Source organism: Sus scrofa, chromosome 5 (genome assembly GCF_054392235.1).
Source record: "Sus scrofa isolate SSC_HxYL_T2T_F1_AM1 chromosome 5, Sscrofa_HxYL_maternal_Yorkshire_Landrace_v2.0, whole genome shotgun sequence".
NCBI classification, from domain to species: Eukaryota; Metazoa; Chordata; class Mammalia; order Artiodactyla; family Suidae; genus Sus; species Sus scrofa.
This window is the reverse complement of record NC_139387.1, coordinates 84,312,102-84,336,159: the sequence shown is the minus strand read 5'-3', so window position 1 is coordinate 84,336,159 and position 24,058 is coordinate 84,312,102. Positions and strand designations below refer to the sequence as shown.

General features: G+C 40.0%; 1 long non-coding RNA gene across 3 annotated transcripts in view; it reads right to left on the bottom strand.

Annotated features, from left to right (window-relative positions):
• Positions 1-24,058, bottom strand: part of LOC106510390 (uncharacterized) — a 322,787-nt gene that overhangs the window by 138,976 nt on the left and 159,753 nt on the right. For all 3 annotated transcript variants that reach the window (XR_014804107.1, XR_014804108.1, XR_002344177.2), the window contains one exon: positions 17,348-17,483. This is a non-coding gene — a long non-coding RNA (uncharacterized LOC106510390). The remainder of the gene's footprint in view (positions 1-17,347; positions 17,484-24,058) is intronic.

The window sequence follows — 24,058 nt, the reverse complement described above, 5'->3', positions numbered from 1 at the left end:
AGAAACAATGAATCAAGACCCATAGCTTTCTCAGAAACCCACGAAAACCATTTATAAGGTATAGAAAAACTCCTATCTCAAGAGCCACACACACACACAAAGAATCTAAAAACCATCTTTTAAAAATAAGTGGGAAAATGAGAGATATATCATGGTTGGTTCTAGATAAAAATATTAAGGTTTAAGGCAATTATCAAAATTTGGATAGGATTTTCTTGGCAATTTGGCAAAATGTTTCTAAAATTCAGTGGAATAAATTGAATATATTTTGAACAATTTAAGGAATTTCTTATTCTCCTCGGTTTTGTTTTGTTTTGTTTTTCAGAAAATCCCAGGCAGGATTTTAAGTCCTTTGCCTCACGAATCCTTCTGGCATCATTTTCCTTCAGAATAGCAATTCATTTCCATGCCTTTCCCGTTGAGGTGCTTGAGGTCAGGGACAGTGTCATTCATAATTTCTACTACCCAACGCTAAGCCTGGCTCAGAGTGAGCACTCGATAAATTTTCGTCAAAAAAAAAAAAAAATCCTTTTAAACTGGTTAAACAAACACACCCACAGAGTGAGGGTTAACAGACCTTTGTCACCCCACAGGGTGGGCACCAGTGCCAAGCTCTAAAATTCTCTTTGCCCTACCCTCACTTCCATTGTCGTCAATGATTAAATGAATGTGTACTTCAGACACTTGCTATTTGGTAAATGGTGAGAGTTTGGGAGGAAAGAATAATAAACTGACAGACACAAGGATGCTCACATAACGCACACAGATACACAACCCTCTCTGAACAAAGGTTGGAGAATATAGAATCAGATTTGGGGGAACATACTTGGGATTTGGGAAGCCACACAGTGACGTGGTCTCCAAACTCTCAAAGTGACTTTACTTGGTCTAAATAGTTAGACTCATTTTGAAAAGAAATGTGAGACATAGTGTTTCAAATATAATGACAATCTTCTGGGTTTTATGGGGTTAATTCTGCTTGAATTAAACTCACCTAATATTTGGCTTTCATTTCTTTTTCTTTCTTTTTTTTTTTTTTTTTTTTTTTTCTTTTTACTGCTCCTGTGGCATATGGAAGTTTCTGGGCTAGAGGTCAAACGGGAGCTGCAGCTGCAGGCCTGCACTACAGCTTTCAGAAATGCCAGATCCTTAACCCACTGATCAAGGCCAGGGTTTGAACCCACATCCTCAGAGAGACAACATTGGGCCCTTAACCACTGAGCCACAATAGGAACTCCTGGCTTTCATTTCTGATTTCCATAAAATTAGTTTGACTGTGTCACTTTTTTTTAAATCGGAAATATAATTCTGTATCACTGAACAGTAGGCTCCCTGAGTCTTGGGAAAATTCAGCTTTGCCCTGAAGCTTCACAGCATGTAAGGACTTGACTAGATTCAAAGCCAGACAAGAACTTGGCTCTCAGCCTTTCCCATAACTATGAGAGTAGCATAGTTATGGCTAAGTGTAGACAAGTAGTCAAGGCACTTGTTCTGTTTGTACACTGCATTGTTTTCTGGAAGATTCTCAAATGTCAAGATATGCCATCAAGGAGTTGCACCATCAAATAGATTTTTCCTGAAGACCCTGTCAGAACATCAAGATGTGGCAATGTGAGGCATATTAGTTAAAAATGGAACATGAGAGACTTTCCAAATAAAGAAGTTAGGCAAGTTGCCTATATCATATCTTAAAATATATCTTCTTTTCTTCATCTTTCGGTCTCTCTTTTTCTCTTATCAACTTATAAACATGCCTATCTTGCAACTAATAATGCAGCAAAATACAGCGGAGGTGGGTAGATTAAAACACTAACATAAAAAATTAGGTCATCTTCATTTTAGACATATGTGAAATTTGCTCTTTTAAAAGAGAAGTTCAAGGAAAGGGTCATTGATACTTTTTCTCACTATAGCCCAGGGCCATTATTCATAAGTGATGATAAACCCAAAGAATGTGGGCATTTTCTAACATGTAGGTACCAGTCTGCAAGCCTCACACAACAACGCTACTTCCTATAAAGATTTCCACATACAAACAAATTCCCCTACGTGCCATGAGAAATGCTACAGAGAGAGGCAACCTATAATTACACTTCCAATAAATGCAAATGCACAAAATAGTTTCAAAACCATCACCACGGATTTCAGCAATGTCTTTTGGTTTACCAGACTACATAATTGACTAGCTTGGACTTGACTTAAAAAGTCAAAATAAATGTTAAATCCCTGGTATGTTTGTAGAAGAAAATGCCAACAGCATCATATGCTGCTGATAATGAGCATTATGATAGAAAGTGCAGCCCTAGAAATCAAAAATTTCCACCCCCTACTTCCACCCTTAAAAAGTTATTGTATTTTCAGACTGTATGGATATAACCCGAGTATCAGCTGGGATCTACTTTCTCCTTGGTTCAAACATCCATTCCACGGGCCACTGAAGACCAAAGTCTACTCCAAAAATTCTAGACTTTTGCGGGAAGAGGGGGAAAGGGAGGGGCTTCCTTAGCTCTGAATACTGGCTTTGGCTTACTGTGTTCATGTATGGCTTTTCCTGTTAGTGCTGACCCTATTCCACTTTAAGGAAATGAGGTCTTCCCACCATTTTCAATCCAAAAACAAAAAAGAAGTTCTCAACACGCGAGTGTTTACAACAGACTTTCCTAAAAGCTGAGGAGTCGGAATCATTTGCAATGGCAGAAACAGAAACAATTTCATTCGATATTAAGCATTCTTGTGCTTAAGAATCCTTCAGTCACCTCAACACTTGGGATTTTCACTCACGGCCTTTATGCTTGGTGGTTTCCCAGCATCACATCATCTCCCTGGCTGCTCTCCTCTCTCCCTTTCCATAAATCCTCCTCTACCCTTCCTTTCCTATGTCTCCCAGTTCCAGTTCAGCTCTCTGCACGTACAACCTCAAAAGTGGTTCTAAGACCACCTTAGAAGATTCAGACCCAATATGGTGCCCAGCAGAACAAGACATACACATACGTCTGAGTAACAGAATCCAGTTTCCTTGGAAGACAATTTGGTGTTTGCCCTCATTTATGTTATAATCATATTTGCTTGTTAAAATAATTTGGTGCAAGATTTGAAACTTTGGAGAAGCAAGATGGTTATGTCTTTGCATATCAAAATGTTCTTAGAATATAAAATTCAAATTGACCCAATACTCGAGGTAATTTTAGGGAGCCACATTTGCTCTATTTGTGTCTACATTTGCTCAGTCCTGAAAGGACCATTTTATACACAGCCAGAGGATTAAGTGTGCTTAAAATTTTTGCCCTGACTTCTGCACACAGTAAGCCATACTGTTGTAGTATTTTGAAGTATAGCCTCGAATACAACTATCTCCAAGTTGAATAGAGCCTACAAGCAAGATGGGAATTGTCTTAACCCGAGTGAATTGTAACATTTAAGAAAACAACATTTTATGCTAGCTTCCCATTGGTTTTTATGATTCTAATGCTGCTTTCCACCAAATTGTTTTTTTGGCTTGCTGTAGATTATGTAGGATTAATTTGTTAACAAATCTTGCACTTATGTACTGTTCATATTTTTCCAGGCATGCAATAAATAATGCTTAAGTAGTTGAGGGAAGAAGCTTTTATTCTCAAACATTGTTTATCTGGGGGCTTACAGATTCTAGTATCCAGTTCTCAAATAGGAAGTGACTCTAGGTCATTTCACACTTTCACACAGACAGGTTTTCTGGTGGGGTTATTATTCTAATTATATCAGTTTGGGGTGAGTTTCACTGAAAGAAAGAAAAAAAGAAAGAAAGAAAGAGAGAGAGAGAGAGGGAGGGAGGGAGGGAGGGAGGAAGGAAGGAAGGAAGACAAGAAAGAAAGAAAGAAAGAAAGAAAGAAAGAAAGAAAGAAAGAAAGAAAGAAAGAAAGAAAGGAGAGAAAGAAAGGAGAGAAAGAAAGAAGGAGAGAAAGAAAGAAAGAATCTTCACTTAAGAGTTCCCAGGTTTACCTTTTTCGTTATCTAGCCAAAACCATGTTTCTGGCTAAAGGTGTCTCTTACTCACCTTGTTTTTCATGGTTTAGAGGTGCCCTAGAGGCAGAGATGATTGCTGAAGGCTTATTCCATCCAGCCCTATGAATCATTGATCCTATGAGTCCATGCTTTGCAATTATAACATAATGGAAGACATTATTTTATGAAAGGAGAAGCTATGACTTGTCCAAAAAAGGAATCTAGATTATAATAAATATAGAAGATGAATTAGGATACAAGTTAACAAACATTTCCTTTTTTGTATGGACAGGATTTGAATGAGTCATTTTAGATGGGAAAAGGACACACTGAAAGTTTATTATTTAAAACATTTGGTTTATTCTTCATGAATAAATTATCCTAAATTATGTGGGTTTTGTTCTTAGAATATTAAGCTTTGAATAGGAGGGTTCAAAGATTTCAATATTAATTAAAATGCATTTTGACTTATTACTTTACTTAAGAAACATATACGTTTTAATTTTCCTTTTCAAATTGATATACTTCCACTTAACTAACAAAAATTTTTATTATTAGGATAATATAAATACATGTATGTAAAAGAAACTCAAATGATTTACCGACATGATGAGTAGCTACAATTGAAATTAGGATCCTTCGTGAACCAACTGACTTACAGTAATTGTGCTGTATTTTTCCATCTCAGGCAGAACATTTTGGACTGTCTTATGAATTCAGAGTCCAGGGAATTCCATTGAGATAATGTCATTGACTTTGAGTACAAATCATAAGAGGTGAATATTATAATGCGATAATGTGAAAGTTGCAAGGAGTTCTTTCTCAGACTCCATCAAAAAACCTGCTAAATCAACAGTAGAAGAAACCAAGTGTGAACCAAGAAGGCAGAACTTTAAGGCATGTTACCCTGAATAGAAAGGCTTCTAAGTAACTCTGAGAGATGTAGTGTGAGCCCTCATGCTTCACTGCTATTAAATTCGTTCTGCCCATGAGCCTCTCTCACATATCCAGCAGCCCTGCATCACTTAAGTGACCAAAGACAAAGGTCTACTTTCAGCTCAATGGTACCCACTTCGTTGTTCCTTTTGCCTCTTCTATCATCTTCGGTCAAATGATTTTCCCAGCATTCCACAAGCGTTGCAGCTTCATCAGAAATGGCCCTGCTTCTGAGAGCTGCACACTCCACTATGACTAAGAAACCAGGGCTGCCTCTTTAAAGGGCCCATGCCACAAGAAAAAAGGATCATCTGAGCCATATTATGTATGTTTACACCAGCAGGCTGCCAAAATACCTCCCTGATATTTGTCAAAAATGCGGTTGTAATTAGAGAGAGCAGAAGAAAATCAACCTCAGCCTGCTAACTGACCTGAGGCATCTAATTTATGTACATGTTCATTTTGCTAAAACATGCAAGCAAAGAGCTATTGGAGGCCATATGCCATTCGTTATGAAAAGCGCATTCCTTTAGTCTTCATAACAAAAGCCATATGGCTTTCTGAAAGTTAATTATATCATAAATATGCTGTAATAGTGGGAACCGTGGTCTAGCAATTGCTGGAAGAAATTTCAGGACCTGGCTTTCAGTCAGTTTCTCAATGGTTTCCATTCAGAACCTTGAAGTCATAAGCCCATTGTGCCTTAGTTTCCCAATATTCAAAGTGAAGATAATAATAATATGGCATCTAAATGAAAGAATAAAACTGAAATGTTTTCCTACTTATAGGTAAAATAATATAACAAGCTATAATTCAGGTCAATAAAACCATATTTTTTGAAATACTAACAAGTTAATCAAAATAATCTCTTCCTCCTTCCTGTGCTTCCCTCCCACCATTGCTGGAATAATCTTTCTGGAAAACAAATCCAATTTTCAAAACTCCTTTGTTAAATGTTACATATAAAATAGCACTGGAACTCTGGATAAATGGCTCTTTTTGGTCTGCTCTAGCCTGCTGTCCAGACTCATGTGCCAACAGTTTCTCCTGCTCTGGCACCCAGACAGACATACACATCAGGTCTCAAGATAGGCAGCCTTCACTGACATCTCTGTGTATTTCAAAGTCTGCTCCCCGTGCCAAGGATGTCCTACCTGCTCACCTCTACTGAACTCCTATGCATGCGTCAAGACCCAGACCATCAACCTCCCCTGGGTCAGGCCTTTGACTTTCTCAAGCCATTGATGGTTCCCAGCTCTGAGCTACAGTAGCACTTACTGTATACCTTCTTAAGCACTTATTACATTGTATAGTAATTATCTGTAAGCACATTTCTCTCGCCACCAAAATATGGGCTCCTGAAGGGGATGGTTAAGGCCTAGTAAATCATAGGTGCTCAATAATTACCAGTTTATTGTCCACTTTTAAAAGACAGAGGTAACCAACTGTTTGACCTCAGGGGTCAAGTCTTTGGCTAGTTTTCATGTTCATTTCAACCTTTTACCTCTCCACCAGTAACATTTTATAACAGTCAGAAAATGATCCCTAAGAACTTATGTTCCTAACTACCCATGACAGACTTTTCCACCATGCTATCCTTTTGATGCAAGGAAATGAAATGATTTTAGAAAATTGTTCAACAAGGATTAAAGCCCAGAGATTTCTGGTTAAACTTCAGCTCACAGCTAACCAGAAAATTAAATGAAACATAAGTCCTCATTCCTCAAGCATTTTAGTTAATCACAGTTTTATGGAATTTTAATCTAGCATGGAGACCGAAATGAAACAACACCAACAAGTCCAAGACAATTACATCTCCACGGATGTAACCACCCTGGGTACAGTTTTGTGTGGCATAATAGTAATAATTGTAAATTATCTAACATTAAATTCTCATCCCTGTGTTACTGAACATTATTCCAATGGCATGATTTGATTTTTTTAAATTTCATTTGATTTTGCTTCTGGTTTATCCTTAAAGGAGACCGAATAACCTCTCTCTTATTCCATAGGATTTGAATTTTGTAAAAAAAAAAAATTAAAATTAAAAAAAAAGGTAGGCGTCCCAAGCACCCTCTTTCGGGAACTAAATCATCTCCACATGTGCTAAGAGTAGTTAAAAAAAATAAAACAGGACCATTTAGGTCTGCGATATGTACACATAACTTAGAGCAAAACCAGAGGAATGTCTGAAAGTCAAAGAGAACAGAGGGGAAAGAGTCTGGCTTACAAATTTGTTGGGAGCTATTTTGTAGGAAACAAGTTTTAGGATCTGATTTGAGGGCAAGGCAACATGGAAATAAGAACAACAAAGACAAGAGGGAATCATTAATAGAGTTGCGCTCCAAAACTTGAATTTCCTCAAAATAGTTTCCAGATGGTTAAGACTGTCTTTCTATGTACAGTATTTTCAGGAGCTAAATAGAAAGTCATCCATTTGCATACGTGGTAATTTTTCAGCATGATGCCACTTTCATTTTAAATTGTCATTGCCAATCCTAGTCTTTTGATGTTCAAGACACCTGCCTGTGGGCTAACAGCACATACCAACTTTATCAGAATGTCAGAAACTGTCACCAGGACCTGGCCCCTCAGAGGCAGGATTCTGAATCATGGCTATGAAGCCAGTCTGTGCTTTGATGCTCACTTTCTTCCAGAAGGAGAGCTCTAGCTAACTGTCTGAAAATTCTCTCCTTTCTTCTCTCTGCATCTAGAGATGCAAAGCATGGAACTATGGCAGAGGAGAAGAAAGAACAAGAGTAGAGAAGGCAGAATTTCTTGATTTTATAAGTCCTTTTCATTTTACTAGAAACAGATCCAGACTAGGACTCAGAAGACTAGAATCAGTCCCTCCAGCCTGTCTCTTTGCTAGGCTAATGAATCTCTCCATCTCCCTCAGTTTCTGTCTGCCTTCAACTTTCTTAATAGAAATATTAAGAGTATGAATAACCCCATTAACGACACATGAATTTCTTAAGAGTCTATTATATAAACACAATGACTTCCAAAGTATCATTTTTGTTACCAAGCCATGTATCATTGGCAATTGTCCCATCATTTGACAATTACTTTTGACTCTTGTGCCTTAGACCACTTGGCCATCTGGATACACAACAAATACTTTTGAATGCCTACTATGTGTCAGGCACTGGGTGCTGGAATTTAATGGTGACCAAAACATAGTCCCTGACCTCATGGACTCTAAGGTCTAATTGGGAAAGCAAGGATTGGAGTTTCCACTGTGGCACAAGGGGATTGGTGGCATCTATGCAGCTCTAGGACACAGGCTCAATTCCCAGTCTGGTGCAGTGGGATAAAGGATCTGGCATTGCCAAAGCTGTGGTGTACGTTGCAACTGTGGCTCAAATCTGATCCCTGGCCCGGGAACTCCACATGCCACAGAATGGCCACAAAAGGGGGAAAAAAAGGGAAAGCAAGGATTGCTTAATAAGTACATACATAATTACAAACTATTACATACAGAATTACAACACATACTTATCACGATCCAGAAAACACTATATTTTAACTATCAAATGTTCCTGTTTGTTCTCTAATCTGTTTATCAATTAACTTTAATGATCAAATGGTTCTTGAAAAATATTTTCCCAACAAACGGTGTTACCTGCCGGTTCTGGCTTTCAGATAATGATCGGAATTGAGGTTTTCAGGAAGAAGGCATTCTCCATTTAATAAAACAGAAGAAATGCTGGTATAAAGTTTAAAACAATAAAATAGAAAGTTAAGACCTGAAGGATCGATCTTCCCTGGAAGCTCCTGAGTCATATTTACAGAAAAGCTATCTTTCAGTCTTTATAACATGAAGATCCTACATCCGTAGTGATAGCAGTATCCAATTCACTACATCTTACTACGTGCTAAGATACTAGTCTAAGCACTTTATAAATGTTAACTCGTTTAATCGTTGCAAGAACCCTCTGAGGCAGGTGTAGGCAGTGGTCGCGCCATTATCCCCAGTGGTCGCGCCATTATCCCCATTCTACAGATGAGGAAACCGAGGCAAGAGATTAAATAACTCAACTGCTGTCTCACAGCCAGTAAAGAGAGCCAAGATTCAAAGCCAGTCTATGCTCTTATCCACCATGGTGTAATGCCTCTCCTTCATACAGTTGGACTGCTGAAGCATGTTGAAAACTGGGCTTTTGGTTCAATAATTTAGACAGCATATTCAAAATCTATCTCTGCCCCCTCACACGTTCTGCTAGTGACTTCAGTATTCACATATAAAGAATAAATTCCACTTGGTAGCTCCTTATGAGAATCATAGTTTCAAAACAAAGCAAAATAAATTTTTCGATTCTTTTCTTTTTATTTGATTAAAGTATAGTTGATTTATAATGTTGTGCCAATTTCTGCTGTACAGCAAAGTGACCCAGGCATACACGCGTATACATTCTTTTTCTCATACTGTATTCCATCATGGTCTATCCCAAGAGACTGCACATAGTTCCCTGTGCTGTACAGTAGGACCTCATTGATTATCTATTCTAAATGTAATAGTTGCATTTATTAACCCCAAACTCCCAGTTCATCCTCTATCCACCCACCCCCTCCCCCCCAGGCATCCACAAGTCTTTTCAACAAAATTTTCAATTCTTTTCCATCAGAAACCTACTGGGATTTTAAAAAGAAGTGATTTTGTAATTATTTTTCAAAAACAAGAGGCATAATGTCTCTTGTTTTAGCATAATGTCTTCTCCCATTATTGTTGCAAAGTAAGCTACACCTGGATTTCATAGAAGTTCTACCCAGAAGGAAACAAGTCTCTTCAAATTTGATACAATATGATGGGAAAGGGTGCCAGGTGGTCTCAAGTTTAGACTCTAAGTTAAGGTGAAAAAAACAGACTGGAGCTGACCCCATTCTGTCTCCATGTAATTTTGAGACTAGAAATGTGTCTTCAGAAGATATATTGATGACTACAATCTTTTCATCTCAAATCATGCTGCTTCCCAGGCTTCATTCATGCCAGAAGATTTTTAAGAGCAGAAGAAAAAGGAAACAAAGCAAAGAAGACGTGTGCAGGCAAGTTGGTGTAGAGAATGCTATTGACTTTTTTTAGGGTGGAAAGATTCTTTGGGGAATAAAGATTAAGCAATCATCAGAAATGAGCCTCTTCATTTGACTTGAGAATTAGCACAGAGACTACTTTTTGAACTTAAAATACCAGAAGCCCACATTGAAATAAAGACTGACAACAAACACAGCTAACCATTGATTAGTTGATATGCTTACAAGACAAAAATAGGAGTCTTTAGGGGAGCCATCAAGATGTGTTGGAAAACAACAGTTTTACTACTACACAGAAAATTAAGGACACTGAAAATTGCATGTAGTTATCAAAATATGTAAACAGCTGAAACTAAAGTAAAACAAGAATTTTTAAAAGCACTTTTCTTCTCAGCAAACATTATCTGCTGGGTCCAAGAAATACATAGAGTGCAGTGATTCTTCCTCGTTTCATAAATAGGAAGAAAGAGCTTACACTAAAATGACAAGTTAAAACTTTAGGAAAAAAGAATATACCACAATATGTGGGTAAGCAGTCACTTCTTAGTGGAAATCTCCAACCTGAATCTCCTCAACTGACCATGAAAATGTTAGCTTTAAGCTTTAAGGGGAGCTTTTCTCTGGAAGGGGAGGGGTCAAGCTAAATAGTTGGTGATTGGAGTACCTACAATCTCAGGGATCCCATAAGACGTTTATGCCATGTTACACCACAGTGATCATATGCATAAATCTCTACAGGTATGTAAATGATATGAAAAGGGAATCCTCAAGGCATTTAAGTGTTTGAGGACCCCACGAAGGTTTAGAATAAGTCCCATGTGAGTTGGTATCCACAATACACCCAGTGAACAGAGAAATAATGTATTTACAGTGAAATGTGTTCAGTGCAGCACTAATCCCAATAGCCAAGATATGGAAACAACTGAAATGTTTATCAACACATGAATGGACTAAGAAGATGTGGTACACACACACAGTGGAATACTACTCAGCCATAAAAAAGACTTAAAGAACGCCATTCGCAGCAACATGGAGGCAACTAGAGATTCTCATACTAAGTGAAGTCAGAAAGAGAAAGACAAATCCCATATTATATCACTTACTTGTGGGATCTAAAATGTGGCACAAATGAAATTATCTACAGAACAGAAGCAGACTCACAGATGTAGAGAACAGACTTGTGGTTGGCAAGGGGGTGGGGGGATGGACTGGGAGTTTGGGTTTGGTAGGTGCAAACTATTCCATTTAGAACAGATAAGCAATGAGGTCCTACTGTACAGCACAGGGAAACTCTATCCAGTCTCTTGAGATTGACCATGTGTATGTCTCTTGCGACATACATATATATATATATGTAAGACTGGGTCACTTTTCTGTACAGCATAAATTGGTACAACATTGTAAATAAACTATACTTTAATAAAAAGTGTTTCAAAAAGGGGGGGATAAAGTGAACTGCTCTGTCTTGTATTCATTAGTTAGTCACCAGCAGATAGATCAAACACAGAGTAGAGCTGTAAATGTCTAGCTCTGGGGTGTGGAAAAACTGCCAGAGATTTGTAAATAAATAACCAGATAAATAAATAAATAAATAAATAAATAAGTTTATTTTTTTAATTGCTGCTATTTTAGGTCCACCTAACACAAGGGCTTTGTGAGTCTGCTTTTGTGTGACTTCAGACGCTGGTATGAGCACCCAGTTCAGGAATATGTGCTCTTGTTCTAATTATGGAAATGACTGGACTGATCAAATTACTTAACAGCATATCTTGCATGACACCAAAGAAACAATTCCAACAAAGGACTTTGATTTGATGATTGAGAATTGCCAGCCGTTTGTACAGGCCTTTGAAGAAAGGGAAAGCTGGACTGATGATAATAGCATCAACAAGAGCAGTGGAAAGTTACTTAAGCTTTAATACTGCTGTTGTGGTTGTAATTGTTTTCTCCTTCATTACTGCTGCCTAGTTTAAAAACTAGAACTCTTGAGAAAATGAGCTATATTACCTCTCCGAAACCTTCAAACAGAAATATTGATTTACGACTCTTTTTCTAGATATTGTTGTTGGAGGTCTAACTTGTATCCTATTTACTAGATTTTTAAATAAGTTCTTTCCCTACTTAAAAAGGATCGAATGAGAGGGAGGAGAGACACATGTGGCCTGATGCTGATAATCTGTCTGATTGGCCCATTCCCTACGTCCCAGATCCTGGAAATACCAACAAAAGATCTACCCCTGCTATCCCCTCATATTGGAGATGAGTGGCCTGTGGGTGTGCAGATGAAGGAAGGTACTTAGTAAAGCATTGAAGTGGGAGAACCCCTCAATTGCTCTTGAAGCAGAAAACCCTGGCACCCTGGCAAGGGAAGAGAACAAGACTTCTCCTGGGGGTGCCTGGGGGCAAGGAGTGGGGAAGTCCGTCTCCAGATGGACACTGCACACATGCTTGTTGATTCATGCCCCCAGACAATAATTACAATATGCATAATAATAAGATGTCCTACTCTGGAGTTACTTTTACTTCCAAGTAGACCACGGCTATTCAACAATCCACTGATCAATCTTCCTGGGCAATGCTGTATCATTCTTGACACGCTTCCATTCCACATCCTACCCAACACCTCTCCACACACACAAGCCCATGCCAAAAAGGTGAGAGAGCATAAGAATAACATGTCCACTTCCCAGCAGTCTACATTCAAAGATGCTGGAATCACATCGGTCGATTTATAAATAACCCTCCCAAAGGAGCAACGATGACCTTAGAGGGACACTGAGAAGGCATGACTCCAGATAGAGTTTTGTTTCTCTTTCTCTAGCTGGCCTAAGTTGTGGCAAAAAAAAAAAAAAAAAGAAAGAAAGAAAGAAAAGAAAATGACCAAATTCATGAAAAAAAATTCTATTTGCCTATAATTTATTGAGCGACTTGTGCTGAAATGCATAAAAAAATAGTGTAAGGGTTAACCCTAATTAGTTTATATTTTCCTGCCTTCCCAAGCCAGGCTTGCTTCCCTTCTCTGGTGACAGGCACTGCATTCTCTCCTGCCCTCCCCTCAAAATGTGTTCCCAAGACAGACCCAAGAGACCAATTCTTCTTTAGAGAGAATGACTAATGGGGCTTTAAGTGGCCTCCTCTTTGGAATAAAGAGCTGTGTTTTGAAAGGGCAGGGATAGGGCCCAGGTTCTCCTGGAGCCTCTGAAATCATGGCTGCCTTTCTCAAGGATTCACACACATTCTGGAGTTGGCTCAGGTGGTGACTGCCAGGAGAACGTACTAACAACTCATCATTTGTACATTACTGGCATTACTTCCACCAATATTTATTTATTGGTTGCTACAGAAGTCTATTTATTTGCTGTGAGTTCAGCATTTCAACAGGAGTTTCCTGTTGGCCTAAGGGTTAAGGATTCCATGTTGTCACTGCTGTAGCTTGGGTTTGATCTCTGGCCCAGGAACTTCTGCATGCCACAGGCACAGCCAAGAAAAATAAAATAAAATAAAGGAAATCTGCAGGAGCAATGTCCTTAACCATGAGATGTAAGCTGGGTCTATCTCCTTGGATCCTTAGTTTTCTTGCCTGTGGTTTCAGACACTAGGCCCCCTCACTCTGGGAACACTGACCTGAAGGATGCTACTCCTTAGCTACACTGGGGGAGGCAGGCGAGAACCATGATGACAGCAGGATGCTTGTAAGGGCCACCTTCCTGGCTCCTTCTATCCCCACCAGCTAACACCTCCAGAGAAGAGCAATGTTGCTTCCGAGCAAGAAAAACTCAGCCTAGAACCTGAGGGGTTGGCTTGACATGGCAACATGCTTGCGCCACACGATCAGCATCTCCTCCCTTCCTTCTCCAAACCTTCTCTTCCCATAGTTCCTCAGCACAGGAAGTATCTGTGCTTGCCACAGGGACTGATGGCATGGGCTTGGAAACCCATGGCCAGATCCCTGGGTTCAAATCCCAATTCCACCACTTAGTCCACATGACATATTGAGCAAGCTTTAATTGCTCTAAGCTTCACCTTCTGCATCCACGGAATGGATCTAACAACCGCTATGCAGATTAGAATGAGAATGAAATGGAATAATGCATGCAAAGCACTTAGCCAATATATATATATATTTTTTTGTCTTTTTGCCTTTTCTAGGGCCTCTCCCAGGGCACATGGAGGTTCCCAGGCTAGGGGTCTAATCAGAGCTGTAGCTGCCGGTCTATGCAGGAGCCACAGCAATGCGGGATCCGAGCCGTGTCTGCAACCTACACCACAGCGGGATCCTTAACCCACTGAGCAAGGCCAGGGATCGAACCCACAACATCATGGTTCCTAGTCGGATTCGTTAACCACTGAGCCATGATGGGAAGCACTTAGCAATATGCCAGGTACATAATAAGCACTCAAAACATAGTAGCTGATATTATTAATGAAACCACCATGTATGCAGTTGCTCAAATATGACAGGTCCCATTTTTCTCTTAGCCACCCTGACCTTATGTCCAATAAATTCTATCTTCTAAATATAGTTGAAGTGGAGATTCCACTTCTTCCTCCCCATCCCTGCTGTAATAACATCTTTTCTACCATTATAACCTTCTAACTTTGTACACCCATTCTCTTCCTATGCCAACCCTTCTGTGCATTTCCCAGTGGTGTGAATATTCTATAAGAGAACCGTACTCATGACACTCCACTAATTAAGATCTTTCAAGGGCTCCACGCATTACCTCCTGGATGCAATCCCAGCTCCTCAGCACACCCCCTTCAAGGCCTAGGGCTGTATTTCTCGCTCCCCGCTCACCTTACACACCTTCCTCCCAGAACAATCTCTACTTCTTAAAAGGGCCCTTGTGTCCAAGTGCCTATGAACGTGCTCTTCCTGGCACACGTTCCACTCTTCACATGACAGACTCCCCATAGCCTCTAAGACTCAGTGCCCAGCATTCTAGTCCAAGAATTCTTCCTGACTCCTCACTCACATAATACACGACTTTCTTTTCTGTTTTCTTGTCCAGCTCCTTCTGTTTAGAACAGAGCTTCTTGAAAGGAGGGACTGGGTACCTTGCCACATCCTGCATTGCAAAGGACTAACTAGGTGTTAAATCCACTCGTTCGGCACACACTTACTGAGCCCTAGGCTGGGTATTAGATGCATACTTGCGCTCTTTCATTGCACAATCCCCTATGGTTTTGCCATCCTTGGTGCCATAAGGAGTCACAAGCAGGATTTGACTACAGAAAATCTACCTCTTCAAGACTCTCACCCCAATGTCAATAGCTGCCCACTGGAAGACACAAACATGCATGTATCAACATCATCTAAATGTATTCTCACAACAACAAATGAGAAACCAAAAGTTCTGGGGATTTAATGCCTTGGCCAGCTTTTGATTGGCACGCTCAGGGGAGGCCATGTTCCATAGCGTTATAAGCTGGCTGGGGAAGTGAGACCAACCGGGGATCCAATCCCAGCCTTTCTAGGTAGAAGCTGTATGGTCTCACAAAAATTGCTTCCCCTCTTTGAGCCTCAGTTTCCCCTCCTGGAAAAGCATGGGAAATAATACTTAACCACCCACCTCACAGGATTGTGTGAAATCCAAATTAAAAACTGAATTATGGAAGTTCCCATCGTGGTTCAGTGGGTTAAGAACCCGACTAGCATCCATGAGGATGCAGGTTCAATCCCTGGCCCTATTCAGTGGATTAAGGATCCGGCGTTGCTGCAAGCTGCAGCATGGGTTGCAGATGCAGCTCGGATCCTGAGTTGCTATGGCTGTAGCATAAGCCGGCAGCTGCACCTTCGATTCACCTCCTAGCTTGGGAACTTCCATATGCCCCAGGTGCGACCCTAAACAGAAAAAAAAAAAAATCAATGTACGGCTTCAGTCTCTGAACCTAGTAAAATCCAAGGAACTCCAAATCATCTCAAAGCCCACATTCTTAATCATTCTGTGCTTTTTCCTGAGGAAGGGCTGGTGCTGATAGAAGAAAATATCTGAAGTTGCACAGAGAAGCTGAGGCCCAAATTGAGAATGCCTTTGTTTCCAGCAAGCAAGGACACCAAGAAAATTGCCTGTGTACCAACTCCATTATAGATGTTACCTAGAGAATTCTGATCTTGTCAGCCATCAAATAATAAGAGCTTGTGAAATGTGAAAGTCCTTCGAAAAATACAAACAGGCAGTATTGTTATCATCATTAATAGTCTAAGTTGGGACCCAGTGAAACTGTGACTCCAGTGAACCTGTGCTTGTCTACCATTTCTTTCCTTCTTCTACCATCATTTCTTTGAGGAGGACATATGACCAAGACTTTTTTTTTTTTTTTTTTTAAAGGTCTGCACCTGTTGCCTGTGGAAGTTACCAGGCAAGGGGTCAAAGTGGAGCTGCTGGCCTATGCCACAACCATAGCGAGGAAGGATTCGAGCCGCATGTGCAACATAATGCCTCAGCAGGCAACAACCCAGGAACCTTAATCCACTGAGCAAGGCCAGGGATCAGACCCACATTCTCCTGGATACTAGTTGCTTCCTTAACCCGTTGAGCCACAATGGGAACTCCAAGGACCGTGACTTTTTATTCTCTTGAACACCCACTATATCCAGGGTGTTGTTAGTTCTATCAGGTAGAGACTTTTGGTCCCACTTTGTAAGTGTAAGGCAACCCACTTCTAGGTGTAAATAAAATGGTTCTCACAGTTTATTGTAATCTTGAAGCTGTAGACAATCATATAATCATAAGCAATTATTAAGTTCATTCTATATGCTAGGTGCTGGGATTTTAAAGACAGATCAATTCATTTAATATAAGGCCCCAGTTGGAAATCTGAGATTTAATGGGTTCAACTCCTCGCCTCAGGTCATATGCTGTGAGTGACAGAGCAAGAAATCAAACCTATCAGAAACCAAGTTCTCTTCACGCATTCTGTTCAAAGCTCCTACCACACATGAGGCCCTGGACTATAAGGAAACAATATGAGAAGCACCCCTGTCCCATCCTCAAAGGGGCGAACCCCGTAGCTCCATCTTATATCCCATCTTGGACAAGAGAGGGATAAATAAGTGGATGAGTTCAGTGAAGTAGGCACCGAACAAAACTCTGGTGGAAAGGAGGGTAAATCATTGCCTGAGATGAACTCTAAACAAAGTAGAAGAGGAAAGTGTAGCTGGGGAATCAGAAAAGGCCCCTGGAGAAGATGCCATCAGAGGGCTGGATAACCTCATCTCAGCATCAATACACTATTCTCGTTAGAATCTCCACTCTATTTATAATTTTGACCTAAGTCCCAACACCTGTTCTGACTCCATCTCACAATCCAAGGAAAAGGATCTGGCTTGCCTTCTTCTCATTTTTGCAAAGTTGTTCCTGTCTGAGCATTTATTTTCTCATAATCTGCCTCTTACCCTTGACGTAGTGTGATGGCCACAGGAGCACTGGTCCACGTGTTTGGAGTTCACTGAATCTGAGCCACAGAAATATTCCAAATGAGGTTGGGATGGACAGCAAGCACCTCTGGCTTTAGCAGGATGTGTCTTCCTTCTGAGGAAAATGGGACTTCAAATCAGAATGTGTCTTTTGGGTTGGAACATCATAGTTTGTGATGCTCCACTATAAAAAGCATGTTTTATACCAAGACCAAGGTTTTGCCCAAAGTTTAAGCCTTTCATTGGGTATGTTTGAAAGCATCCTTGGAAAAAACGCCAACGTTCAGTCATAGTCTTGGGATTATATTTACTTTTTAGTTGGGTTTAACAAAATTTCACCCTTTTGTTAGTTCTCGTGTTGGTGGACTATTCAACTAAGTTAAAAACAACCTGAAAATGTTTAGTATGAGTATGAAAACACTTGTGCATAAACCTATATATCTCATCCAAGATGTAAACAATTGTATCCCCTTATACGATTAGGTATTTCTGGCTTTGAGAGGCTTTGAGTTGTACAGCTTTGAAAACAAACACTTGAAACTCTGCATGAGCAGATCATTGCTTGAGGTCTGCATATATTTGCAGGCTACAGTGACACAGCTTTTATGCAGTTCTGTTCTCATTTTCACAGGACCCTGGAGCTGTAGCATGTGCCCGAAGCACAACGATATGGTCAAAACTGTGCCCTGCTCCTCTGTCCTCAATCTCTCTGCATCCCCGGCCACCAATCCATCCACTTCAAGGCAGCCAGAGCTATGTCTCAATGATGCTGATCTGGTCAAGCCCTTACTCTATCAGAACCTCCCTTTCACTTACCGGATCAAGTTCAAGCTCCCTCGGGAGGATGAAGTTCTGCCACAGTGTTTCAACCTGAGCTTATCCACCTTCCCCAGCTGCTCTCACACACCTCAAGGTTTCCAGGCTGCTGGGACATCTCACCTCAGCAAGCCCTTCCTCACCTCTGTGCCCTTTGCCCGGGCTACCTCTCTGCCTACAGGTTCCATCCTCTCTGCAGTTCTCCTGGCAACATTTGTATTTGCCCTTTAAGACCAAATTCAAACATCCATGTCTCTGTGATGGCTCTCTGTCACCTCTCTTGCCATACACCTTCTCTCTGGGATCCCACCATCCTCTGGGCCTGTCCATCGTATGACATTTCACAGACTACGCTATCACTACATGTCCTGCCCCCACCCCTTACACCGAGAACCCCAGAGGGCTTGATTACTTCTTCCCCAGTCTTTTCTCCATCCTCAAAGTAGATGCCCAATAAACATCTGTTGAATAAATAAATGACCACAATAGGTGGATTTTTATCTTTGCCTTCTTCTACCCTTCCCCCATCACCAGCTGCACTTTCTCAGGCTTCCCTTCTCTTCTTCTCCCAGCCCCCACTCCCCAGACAACTCCGTCCCTCCAGCCCAAGCCACCCAGGTTTGACCCAACCATCAGCATCAACACTTGCTCTCGGGAAATGTTTTGAAAAATTCACAAGGCTGACCATGTGTCAACCTTCACTTTTTTTTTTCTTTTTAATAATTTGCCAGGTGACAAAATCTTGAGCCAAAATAATAAATCTCTAATTGTGGAATTTAATCCTGATCAGAGGCTCTTGCACACAGTCTCTGCCCCCACACTGTGGTGTTTTGTGTAGGCGTTGCCTTTTCCTGATTTTTAGAGGCAAAGGAATCTCTGCAAACTCTCAACTGTGTGATCTGGGGCCCTAGGAAGTCAGTCTGCCTCGAACAAAATGGTCCAGCCATTCTCCTAGAACTACCACATAATTATAAATCTTTCAGTATTTGAAAGATTGAAATACTTGAAGGCTCCACATTCAAAAGATAAGGAAGTCTTTGTGAAAAGATTTAAACTCAGCAGCTCTGATTTAAATACTAATTAATTATTTTATCTTTCTTATTGGGTGAACTATTTAATATGTAGGTATTTCCTAATAGGGGAAGGGAGACTAGGATCATTAAAATCTTAATAAGAGCTGAGCAGAGAAAAACCCTTCTCTAATTGTCTTTCAGCAAATAACAAATTAAAGGGCAAACGGTAAGAAAGATGAGCTCAGAAGAGTAACAAACAGAGTTGAATAAACATCCAGCTGGGTTTCCAAGGAATTCTGAAAGCTCCCTGAGTGTGTTGCGAGTCACATTTTTAAGAAGATAAAGGCTGGATGGTGAGGTTTACCATGCCTGCACATCAAAAGAGTGCATGATCTATACGGAGGTGACCCACACTCCCCAATTTCTGTACATTGGAATACCTGTGTTAAAAACAGATAAAAACAGGGGCTGCCTGCCACACCAGCCCCACGCCAGAACGGCCCCTTGGACCAAGGCCATACTGCCGAAGCGGAGAAGTCAATTAGAAATCTGCTGGCATGCAAACTATTACATTTCAAATGGATAAGTGATGAGGTCCTGCTGTACAGCACAGGAACTCTATCCAGTCTCTTGGGATAGACCATGATGGAAGACAGTATAAGAAAGGGAATGTGTATATATATATGACTGGGGCCCTTTGCTGTACTGCAAGAATTGGCACAACACTGAAAGTCAACTATACTTTAATAAAAAGAGGAAGGAAAGAAGGAAGGAAGGAAGGGAGGAAGGGAGGAAGGCAGGAAGGAAGGCAGGCAGGCAGGCAATCATCTGGCCATTGGGCAGTGAAAGCCTTCCATCTACTGAGTCAAAGTCTCTGCATTTTACCTTCCTTTTCCGAATTCACTACATGGTGACTCAACCCTGCTCAGACAGTAAAAGCAATATTCTAGATGTTCTTGTCTTCCAGACATGTAACAATATGATGCAATATTGAGGACCAGAAACCAAATGAGATCATGGGCGAGGAGAAGCATTTAAAACCCAAAATACCTCATAAATATCAGGTGGCAGTATTACTGCAATGGGGAGACACAGCGCCACTTGGCTAGTAGAGATGATGGTTAAATTGTCAAACACTAGGCCCCCATATGGATGGGCAAATCAATACAAGCCACCTCTCCCCTGCCCAATTTAACTAGGCTGTAATCCAAGAAAACAATGCTATATTTGAATATCAGAAAAAATCTATTTAAGACGTTCCATTATACTATACTGTAATTAGTAATGTATAGAATAGAATAGAATAGAATAGAATAGAATAGAATAGAATAGAATAGAATAGAATAGAATAGAATAGAATAGAATAGAATAGAATTGGCTTGGAATCAAGAAAAATGCTTCTGAGTTCCATGTCAGGCTCCCAAGAGCTTGTTTACCCACCGCTTTTAGTGAAGATTCACTTCCTAATTCCCCACTCCCTGCATCCCACACTGCCCCCAGTGGAACTAAGGTCTAGCAACAGAGATACATCTCCTGGGATCATTTAAGCATGGAAAAGGGACAAAGAGTTACTCAGTCCAACCCTCTGATGAGGTACAGTAAAAAATAAAAGAACTCAAGCATGTGGAACCTGTAGCATAATAATTAGCATATACTAAGCCCTCAATAAAAGTTACTATTCGTAGTACTAATAGTAATATCTTGGAGCTGTTTAGTGGCAGGGCTGCGACTAGAACCCAGTCTCTACTCTTGATTTTTCCCATAAGACTGGGACCTCCCACTGTGAAAAGACTAAAGAGGGAGGCTTTGAAAAATTATTTTAAAAGAGCTAATAATTTCCAAGCTATTTATTTTATTGCAAATTCCACAATTTATATGCTCAGATAGTCTGGTTTAACAATATAAACAGATAAAGTTTGATTTATTTCAGATCCCCAAATTATTTTTCCCTCTTCCTTTCACAAAGAGTCCAGGCATAAAAAGCGAATGTGGTAAAGAAAACCCCTGAATGATTACTTTCATTAAAATTATGTTTGCTTGAAAATTACACAATAAACCTTCATATCTCAGGACAGCAGCTGTTCAATTTGACAATAACCAGCATCTACAGATCTATTTTAACAAATATACTCCCACGAGGTAATCCAGGTTTTACGAAATGCTATGGTTCCTGGAAAAAAAGCTGGGAGCCATGTCCTCCTGAGCCTTATCCCAAAACAAAACAAATGAAACAAGAAAATTGCTCTTCCTTTTCCCCCAACACAACAGTAAAATATCTTCCTCCTAAAGTATTTCAGGGGATACCCAGGATAGTTCATTTTATTGTACTCTCTGTACAAATAAATTGAATTATTTGACTCTACCTGGCCACCAAAAATAGGTGTGGTCCTAGAACCTCTCAGCCTAAAGAACATGATTATGACTTGAAAGAAATCAAGCACTGGGCAATGATAACAATGATAAAATTCAGGTAACAATGATAAGAGTGATCATGATAATAAGCGGGATCGGAGTTCCCTCTGTGGCTCAGCAGTTAATGAACCCAACTAGGATCCATGGGGATGCGGGTTGGATCCCTGGCCTTGCTCAGTGGGTTAAGAATCCAGTGTTGCCCTGAGCCATGGTATAGGTCGCAGACATGGCTCAGACCCTGAGTTGCTGTGGTTGTGGTGTAGGCCGGCAGCTGTAGCTCAGATTCGACCCCTAGCCTGGGAACTTCCATATGCCACAGACACAGCCCTAAAAAAGTAAGTAAATAAATAAATAATAAATAAATAAACGAAAATAGTCAGGATCACATGGAGAGATTTTTGCGAAAAAAAAAAAAGAGTTCCATGATCAAATTAAATTTCAAAAACTCTTATTCGAACAAATTAAACCAATAAAATTAACCAAATTTCATTATTGCAGTATCCTCTAAGGCTTCAGTTTCCCCAGTGTGAATTGTTTCTCCCAGAAAGCGGAATGATATGTAGCAATTTGCAAGCATTTCTTTGCAGAGAATCAATTGGAGCTGGTATTTCATAGAACCCATTTTGGAACATTCTGATTTAGATTATAGGCAGATGCTTAAAAACACCCTCTAATATTAACGTATTGTATGAATATGTTCTTATATTAAATCCTTAGTACATATCAGTTATAAAATCTTAAAATAGATAGCTAACCATTATCTAAAGGAATTGAATTTATATTGGTGGTGATAAGAAAATTCACCACTTCTTACCAGGAAGATTACAGCTTGTTTCTCCCTGCCTACATTTAGTTTTTATTGCAGCTTTAAATTTGTTTTTTTGTTTTGTTTTGCTTTTCAGGGCCACACTCATGGCATATGGAGGTTTCCAGGCTAGGGGTCAAATTGGAGCTACAGATGCCGGCCTATGCTACAGCCACAGCAATGTGGGATCAGAGCTGAGTCTGCGACCTACGCCACAACTCAGGGCAATGCCGGATCCTTAACCCACCGAGCAAGGCCAGGGATTAAACCCGCCACCTCAGGGTTCCTAGTCAGATTCATTTCTGCTGCGCCACAGTGGAAACTCCCTATTGCAGCTTTAAATTTTACATGGAGAAAAAGAACACTTTTTCCCTTTTCCAGGTCACTAATATTCACTGCAATCAGAGTTGCCCTTGTTGAGGCAATGTAAGCATCAGTATTAAATTATGAACATATTTTTAAATTACTTGATTTTGATAAGAGTTGCATACCTAATATAAAAAATTTGGCAAAGCCAGAAATGATTTTTTTAAAAAAATAAATTACCAAAAATTTGAAAATGTAGGGATAAACTTTGATATATTTCCTTTCACAACTTTGTCTCTAATTTTTTCACATGCTGACATTTTTCTCTTGGTATTTAAAAGAATTATTCAAAAGCATTATTACCCAAGGTTACACATGGTGGATTGAAATCATGTGTTCATCCTCTCTCACCTCCCATTAAAAAGGGGAAAATTACCAAAAAAAATTGAAGAGTAAGGAAATTCGGCTTTTTCAAGATAGAAATTGCACGAAGGCATAAGAAGTGCCTTAGTAGAACAGAAAAAGCTGAAACAAGGGAATTTTGTCAAACTCAGAGAAAGTTCATTATAGAATCCTCCCCAAAGGGATTCACAGAAAGTAGAGGTGAGACGTGGAGCTGAGCACAGGAGAACCGTATTAGGAGGAAATACCCAGGGCCCACTGGGCACAGCCAAGGGACTATCCTTTCCCACCATATAGACACAGTGATTACTCTCTGGAGAAAATAATCCAGAGAACATCCTGGACATGGGATTGCCCCACCTGGCAAGTTAGGAGAGAAGCCAGAGGTGACACAAGTTACTAAAATGGGAATTTGAAAAATCTGAAAATAAAAAGATGAGATTCACACCCCTACCCCCACCCCAGAACAATAGCAGCTAAGCTGGTACAAGTAAGGCAACCAACTGGAAAGTCCTTCCATGGAGAAATAAAAACTAAACACGACCTAGATGCTTAAAAGGCCACAGGTACTAATATCTGTGGACCAATTAACAGAAAAAGGAACACTCAGCCCTATCATCCTGCAATGATGCCATATGCTTAGTTTCCAACCAACTTTGTCATGCCTCACTCTTAAATGTGAACGGAGAAATCTCCAGACATGTTTTCCCCCATGAAAAACAAATAGGTATTAAAAACGAGAGCTTAATGGAACCCAACACATTTGAGGAAAGAGGATAAATCACAAAATAAAACTGTATACATAAGACACATAAGATACATACATAAGAGAAGATATACATACATGTATACATACATAAGATATATGTATATCCTATACATGTATACATAAGATTATACTTCAGAGAAGATACAAAAACCATGAAATAATAAACA